This window comes from Mycteria americana, chromosome 5 (genome assembly GCF_035582795.1).
Source record: "Mycteria americana isolate JAX WOST 10 ecotype Jacksonville Zoo and Gardens chromosome 5, USCA_MyAme_1.0, whole genome shotgun sequence".
In the NCBI taxonomy this organism is placed as follows: Eukaryota; Metazoa; Chordata; class Aves; order Ciconiiformes; family Ciconiidae; genus Mycteria; species Mycteria americana.
In genome coordinates, this window is record NC_134369.1 from 15,895,457 (window position 1) to 15,903,190 (window position 7,734).

Below are 7,734 nucleotides of genomic sequence, written 5' to 3' on the forward strand. Positions count from 1 at the left end.
TTAAGATCTCTACCGGTGCTGGTGCATGGGGAAGCTATAGCTAAGGACAGAGTTAAGTGCTCCAAGCAAAGCTGCAGTCGCTTGAGAATATGTTTTAGGGACAGAGTGGATGGGACAGGCAAGGGGGTGCTGTGGCTGGGCTGCCACACAGTAGAGCCCTTACGCTTCTTCCTCTGGTCCTCTATGCTAGCCAGCAGAGCAGTGATGGGTCCCAGGTGAGGAGACCCAGCCTGTGCCTTGGCGGTAGCAGTAATTGCAGCAGAAGAGGGGGACTGAGAAAGCCAAGGGGGGGTCAGGGTAGGGAAATCTGCACCTGCCTCTCACAATGAGAGCAGCAGCAGTAGATCCAAGCATGGCTCTGTGGGGTTTTTGCTGTTCTGATACAGGGGAGAGAGAAGGATCAAAAAGCCAGGAAATGGGATGTTTGCTAGCTCAGGATAGGAGAGTTGTTAAATAGGGGAAACACAGGCTGCAAAGAGGGGTGGGAAAGGGTAGATGGGCTTGACTGGGGGCAGGTGGGCAAAGAAAAACAGAGGAGAACAACTGAGGGCATGGCTGTGGGGGAGAGGGAGAACCCCTGCAGTAGGGAGGGTGTAAGAGGGGAGAGTGCTGCAGTACGGGGAAAATAATACATGTATGCTTTTTCTTCTTCCAAATAACCAAAAGACATCATCAGAAGAAAGCGGGAGGCAAGAAAAGCAGCAGCAATGGGAAGAGAGAGGACTTTGCTCTGTTTCACAGGAGTTCCAGACAACATGCAAGTATGTTGTCTGAAAGGATGGCATTGTGTGGGGCTCCCTTTTTGGCCACCGTTGGAGAAGATGATGCTATACTAAACCAAGAATGGTCATTACTGCGGGACATATTACAGGCTAAATGTTGGAAAGTGGTTTGATTTCAGTTGCACGTGAGAAAACATTGTCTTGAAATCAAGACTTTGGTGGGGGTTTTGTGAAAGTCTAGCAGAGTCTTACACCTGCAGAACTATTGCTAACTATAGACTAATTTGCCTGACATTACACCATCAAAAATTCTTCCTCAATATTGTCATCTTCCAATAATTCACAAAAGTTTAGTTTATTAACATTGTAAAATTTATCATTTTAGTTAACTAAAAAGCAGGAGAGAGTGTCTTCTAGCCCTTTATCCTAAGTCAGAATTTTGATTAAAGCTAAAACTTCTGTGCTGCTTTTCTTTGAAACCCTAACAATTTTGAGTCATCCTGATAATGTTGTGATTAGATGTGAGGTATCACGGTGTTGTCTCATAAATGGAGTTTGTTACCTGGTGCACAACACCCAATATGCACACAGAGCCGAGATATCGGTTTATTTCAAGTTTTGCACAAGACCAGGTGCTAGGTGGTAGTGCCACAAAGGTAGCTCCCTGCTCATTCATACAGGTACAGTATTTATACAGTCTAGTTATACATATGCATAAGTAATTACGTAAAGCAGTTTTCTATTGGTCTACATTTTCTCGTCTTATTCTTAAAGGTACAGTATTACTTTAATATTCTACGCATGCCCAAAGGTGAGGGGTCTCCATTTGGGCCAGGGTCTCCAGCTCAAGGGGTGTGACTTTTAGTATTATAATGAGGAGAGTTCGCACGAGGGTGCTTCTTATCACACTTCTACTAGTAGCTTCAGATTGTTCCCAAAACATCTTAATTAGCTTACGTATCTCTCCAGGATGTCTTTCACTTCCCAAGGACAATAATTTTGATTAGATGTTTCATATTCCGGTCTGAATCCCCCTTATCAACTTTATGTAAGTCCTGGCCTTCTACCAGCCCCTGATTGACTACAACAGAACCTGCAGTAAGGTCAGTTCTTATGCAATTACAAAGTAAATCAAATACAAGTTGCTTAGTGTCATTGCATGTTTATATCTGTGCAGAAGAGGTAAGACAAACTCTTGCTCTGGAGAGATTAATTTACCTTGATGCTATGAAGCAAGTCTTTTATACTCTGTCAGCTGCATGAACTCATTGAAGTTAGCTTGTAACTTCACCACACTTTGGCCACTAGACCACTGTGACAAGATAGGCTTCTTCACTTATAGTGAATAGCAACCTAATTGAACAAACATTATTGTGTCGTGGATTTCAGGTCCTAAAAGCATCTGTATTGGGTCAAACTAAATATCTGTTTAGCCTAATATTCTGTCTCGGATCTCAAAAAGAGCAGGTACCAGGAATGAGTGCAAGAGCCAGACAATCATATGCAACTCCCCAGCTTCTTCCCTTCTGCCCTTAACTCTAGTATCTACATGTAGTGCTTGCCTTCAGAAACTGCGTGCTCAGAAGGCTCTTGAGCAAGATGTTGTCTCCGTATGTAACTCCTAATGGATCTCTTCTGTGAACCTGCCCAGACTAGAGCCCACATAACTTCTATCATCCAAAACATCCCCCTCCCCCCCCCCCCCCCCCCCCCGTGCATACAGCTTGTACTCAAGCTCTGGTTCCAGTCTTCCCTGAATCATCTCGGCCACTTTTATTTTCTATTACATATCATTCATTGCTCTCTAGAGGCACTATCTAGAAGAAGCTATATGGGATTAAATTAGGATTTTCAGGCCACAATATCAGGAACTCAGCTAAAGGAATTGAAATATGCTATTCAACAAGATTTAGGGTCTAATAAAAGCTAGGAGATTTGAGGCTACCTTTGTTGATAACTAGGTAATTCAAGGAGACATGCTGAGGTCCCCAAATACTCCAAGTTTGAACCCACATTTGGCAGCTTTATATGAATGCATTACTAGTGTTACTTGCTCTGTCTGCATCCCCTGGGAGCACTTTTTTGGATGACTTTGTTAAGTTTCTTCTGCCTTGGGAGAACAGCGATATATTTTAAAGTATACCAAAATCTGTATCTACACTTTGCTATTTCCAGAATAAAATCAAACCACTGAATATGAATATCCTTTCTACCTCATCCCTTTCCTTTCTTTCAGCCCGTACCCTTACAGAATCACAGAAACATATAGGTTGGAAAAGACCTTTAAGATAACCGAGTCCACCCGTAAACCTAACACTACCAAGACCACCACTATACCATGTCCCTAAGCACCTCATCCAAACGTCTTTGAAATACCTCCAGGGATGGCGACTCAACCACTTCACTGGGCAGCCTGTTCCAATGCTTGATAACCCTTTCAGTGAAGTAAAATTTCCTAATATCCAGTCTAAACCTCCCCTGGCGCAACTTGAGGCCGTTTCCTCTTGTCCTGTCACTTGTTACCTGGGAGAAGAGACTGTCACCCACCTCTCTACAACCTCCTTTCAGGTAGTTGTAGAGAGCCATAAGGTCTCCCCTCAGCCTCCTTTTCTCCAGGCTAAACAACCCCAGTTCCCTCAGCTGCTCCTCATAAGACTTGTGCTCTAGACCCTTCACCAGCTTCGTTGCTCTTCTTTGGATGCGAAGATGGGATCTCAGCTGTGACTTTCCCTTGGGGTGGCTGCAGGGTCAGATGGCTGCAGGATGGCTGCGGAGTTTCCAATATGATAGGAAAGATTTGGGTGGCGTTGTTGTGTTGAAATAATCATGTATGCATACATTTTGAAAAGCTCCTCATATGGTCTCGCATCAAGGTCTTAAAAGCAAGCCTTTAGACTTCATCTGCTATTAGGAAAAAACCAAACACAACCAGCATTTTGTGCACAGGGCAATTTATGCTGTGGGGAAAGTGATGGCAAATTTTAGACAAAGTAAGATTTTTACAGCCTGTTTCCCTTGCAATAGATTGAGACTTTTCCCTAAATTTCCATGGGACTAGTGTCAGGCAATAGAATTCTATGAGTACCAGAAGATAGATATAGCTCATAAAGTAAGAAGGATTAAATAATGGTAAATCTATTGTTGAGGGAATTCCAAATACGGAAAAAGGAATTATTCATTTTCCTGGCCACTGGAAAGAATATAAACAAGCTCAAATTGTATCCACAGTTCCTTTGAGGAAGATATGGAGCATGGCAGACATTGTACAAGAATCATTTTCAGGCTCACTGTATCACTATGCAGTATGATCTGACTGATGACTGCACACGTGGATCAGCCGAGACTGTAACACTGCTGAGCAAGACAGATGGGAAAATGACATTGAGAAGGCAACACTCATGCTGCATAACAAATCCAAACTTCTCCTTCCAAAACATGCTGAACTCTCCTAGGAGTAAGAAAAATGGTAATTATCTTTAGTTAAAAGGTTTTCTTTTCCAAACCACTGTCAGTATTTAAAAATGTGTTCATGCTGAAAGTACCTTTTGTGGAATCCAGAAGATATCTTCAAAACAATTCTATTTTCCTTACAAATCTCCTTCATTTTTAAAGACATCCTACTGATTTAGATGCTAATATCTGAATATATCAAATTACCTCTCTCACCTGAATATCCTATTGCCCAAAAGATTTATATTTCAGAGATCAAATTAAGCTTGTCCCCTGAAATGCACAAAAATACATGCAAAAGCAAAAATGAATGAATACATTTCCTAATGACTATGTCAATTTACAATTTTCTGTCACACAAGCTTTTATGATTACTATATTTAACACAGTCCTATCGCTTCTTCTCTTCATTTTCTCTCTTTTGCATTTCACAAAGTCCCAATAATTTACGTACCTAACACCTAGAATCCTTGTACTAAGATATATTTGCTAATCAATAATTAAACTAAATAATAAATAGTAATAATTTTGTCAGGACACATCATTCTAAACACAAGTGGCAATAGTTAAATAGCTGCACAGTGTTCAAGTTATTTGTATACGGGACAAATACAAAAGAACAATTACGTGCCAAAGTCACTTACAGGATCATTTCCAGAGATTTAACTAAGATTTTTATAATGAACAGTTAAGGGTCTTTTTCTTACTTTTTTGACAAAGGACAGTGTAGGCCTGGCTGCACTGAGAAACCCTCAGTTCTTCAACATTTATGTACCTGTGGCTATCAGCATTTGGTTTGTTTTAAAGCAGATGCTTGAAGTCAGTTCCATGTTTATGAATACAAATAGGCTCACTGTCATCCCATAGCCATGGGCACCTGAGTGGGAAGAGGAGAACCCTTTGTAAGAAACGGGACAAATGGAAAGATGGACATTGCTGACCTTTAAGACTAAAAGCTTTAAAATTTTAAATCAAACTGTTGAATTCTCATAGGTTTCCTCACGGATTATGCACTTTACTCCTTTCTCCAAGATGAGATACCTCACTTCTGTATTCCCATGAAAGCTTTTTTCCCCAGCTTTGAGTCCACTGTCCTGTGTAATAGCCCATGACTGGTATTACCCTTTTCCAGCACCTCTGGCAACTGCCGTTACCATATTTGCCTTTTTTTTGCAACTACATACCGCACTCGGGGCAAGCAGAATGTCACATATTCGCAGTAAAAATCTTCACTAAGACATTTTTTTCCAAAGAAATTAAAGACCCCTGAATTCACTGTCCAGGCTCCTCCCGAAGTTTGTTTCTCATTTGCTTTGCAAGACCCAAAACTTCAAGCTGGAGTCCCCTTAATAACAATCCCCACACAAAATGCCAGACAAGATTCAATTTTAGCATCTTCTGCCCTGTCTTTCCAAAGATGTTATTTTCTCAGCAGGGTTATAACTCACTGAGGTCTCAGCTCTCTTCCTAAATAAGCTTTTGCCAGGCAGAGCAATCTCTTCCCACTGTGGTCTCCCAGTTCCTCTTTCAAAGACTCCTTTGCAGGAGAATGTAAGACTTTGGTTATCTGCTTGTCTCCAGAAGGAGATAACTGAAGGTTAACTGGGCCTCTTGATTTTTCTGGTAACATGAAGTGTGCGTACCTCATCGCAGGTTTTCCAATATCCTGCTTCTTTCCCGTTTCTTCCTGCTTTCTGTTACAACCCTAGCAAGTGTGCCTGCTTGTCAGTCCTCCACATCTGTTTCTGCCTCTTCTATGCTGGACTGGGGTCCTTCCGTGGTTTTCCAGTCTCCCGCTACACATCTGTATCCTCTCCACTCCTGGCTCCGATGGTTTGCAACAGCAATCAGTCAGTTTCTAAAGACAATGTGATAAAGCATCTGTATGTGAGCATGACACAGCCAGTAGCTATAGTAACAGAAAAGCATACTTTAAACAAAAACAAAACAAACCAAAATATCTGAGAGATACCTTTCATCTTTTCCCCCATTCCCAAATATTGCAAGGTTCCATAAATATCCTCCTGCATATCTTCACCTGATTGTATCTCCCCCTAGCCCAAAACAGGGTGAGATAGAAATAAAACTTTCTTTTGCCTGGTTTAAGGAAGAAAATAAATAAATAATATCACACCACAAAACTAGAAAGAAAAGATCATCTCTTTCCCAGAAAAAGAAAAAATAAATCTGTAAGTTGCAAATCCAGGGTAGGCAAAATTGTCACTATCCCAGTTCTGCCTTAATTTCCGATACAGGTTCAGCCATAGGACCCTTGTGGGCTTTGAAATTAATTTCCACTGTTCCCTTTTTATTGTCTTGTTCTCTTAGTAATCTTCCCTTCCTGCAATAAACCATCAGCATGACCAGTGCCTCTTAGTTTGCAAGTCAGTTCAATCTCAGATGTAACAGGGCTGAATAGTTACTCTTATTCCTCAAAAAGATGGATGGGATGCAGATGTGTGGCTATTACTTTTGGGTTGCAAATTGGTCTTCAGGGCAGCACTGCCCAAGGGCTTCATCCAGGACTGAGGCCGGCATCATTGCCTGGCTGCACAGTCCTCCACCTGTAGTCCCCAAATCCCAGGCATGCAGGTGGATTTACAGGGCCATGGCACCCAGCATGGGAGCCAGCCCTGGGGATGAGAATTACAGCTGAGCCTCCCTGCCTTGCTGGGCGCACACACAACCAACTCCTGTAACGCAGCTCCCCACCTCAGGCTGCTCTGTGGGAACTACCGAGGTGCAGATCCCCAGGGAGTCCTGGGAGCAGTTTGAGAGGTTAGCAAGGGTTTGAGACGACATTTTCCCCAGTGTGGTGCTGGGCTGTCTAAAGACATCTGTTCAGATCCCAAAGCAGTAAGGCCACGTGCTGATGCTTGTGACCCAACTCACTGTTGCACAAACCTGGAGAGCAATAATTCAAAATAGCATAGGTAACTTTTAAAACACAGATACAAAAAGAAGAGCCTTCTGCAAGTTCTTGAGAAGAGCTCTTGAATCTGACTGGACTGAGTCAAAGTATTAAAGAAAAGATGCTTTTTTTAACCCTCATATATTCTTCATTCCTCTAGAGCCTGTGTAGGTGGACTTCCACAGAAAAGACTGAAATAGACTCGGTGCCTCAGCTTACTTTACCATGAAAAAGGTCAGCAGGGTGCAAAACATTGTTCAGTCATTTAATGCACTTATATGTATGTCACATCTTTTCATTCCTGCTTTTTAAATTATGTTGAAATAGATAAACAATACAGACTCAATTCATACAAAAAAGATGTCTAGTGAACTTCATTATTTTACATAAATTAAAAGAAATGAAACCTTCATTTACTGCAGTATTACCTTTCAAAAAATTACTCTTTCTTATTTGAGACTTCCTTTCTTGAGGGAGTAGGACTATTCCATATATCTTTTAAATATATACAAATTTGTTACTAGTCACAATAAAACCCACCTGAAATACATTTCCTTTTAATCAGTGAAGCAAGTAACCATGCAGTTAAGGAGAGAGAATTATGTATTTCAGCAAGTTATATCCTGATATTTATCAAACTGGAATATTGGT

At 41.4% G+C, this 7,734-nt stretch overlaps 1 long non-coding RNA gene across 1 annotated transcript; it reads left to right on the forward strand.

The window, feature by feature from the left end:
• The first annotated feature begins 693 nt into the window (after positions 1–693).
• On the forward strand, positions 694–7,381 carry LOC142409692 (uncharacterized). The gene is made up of 3 exons (XR_012775742.1): positions 694–761; positions 3,951–4,188; positions 7,244–7,381. It is a non-coding gene; the product is annotated as an uncharacterized LOC142409692 (long non-coding RNA).
• Positions 7,382–7,734: the final 353 nt, after the last annotated feature.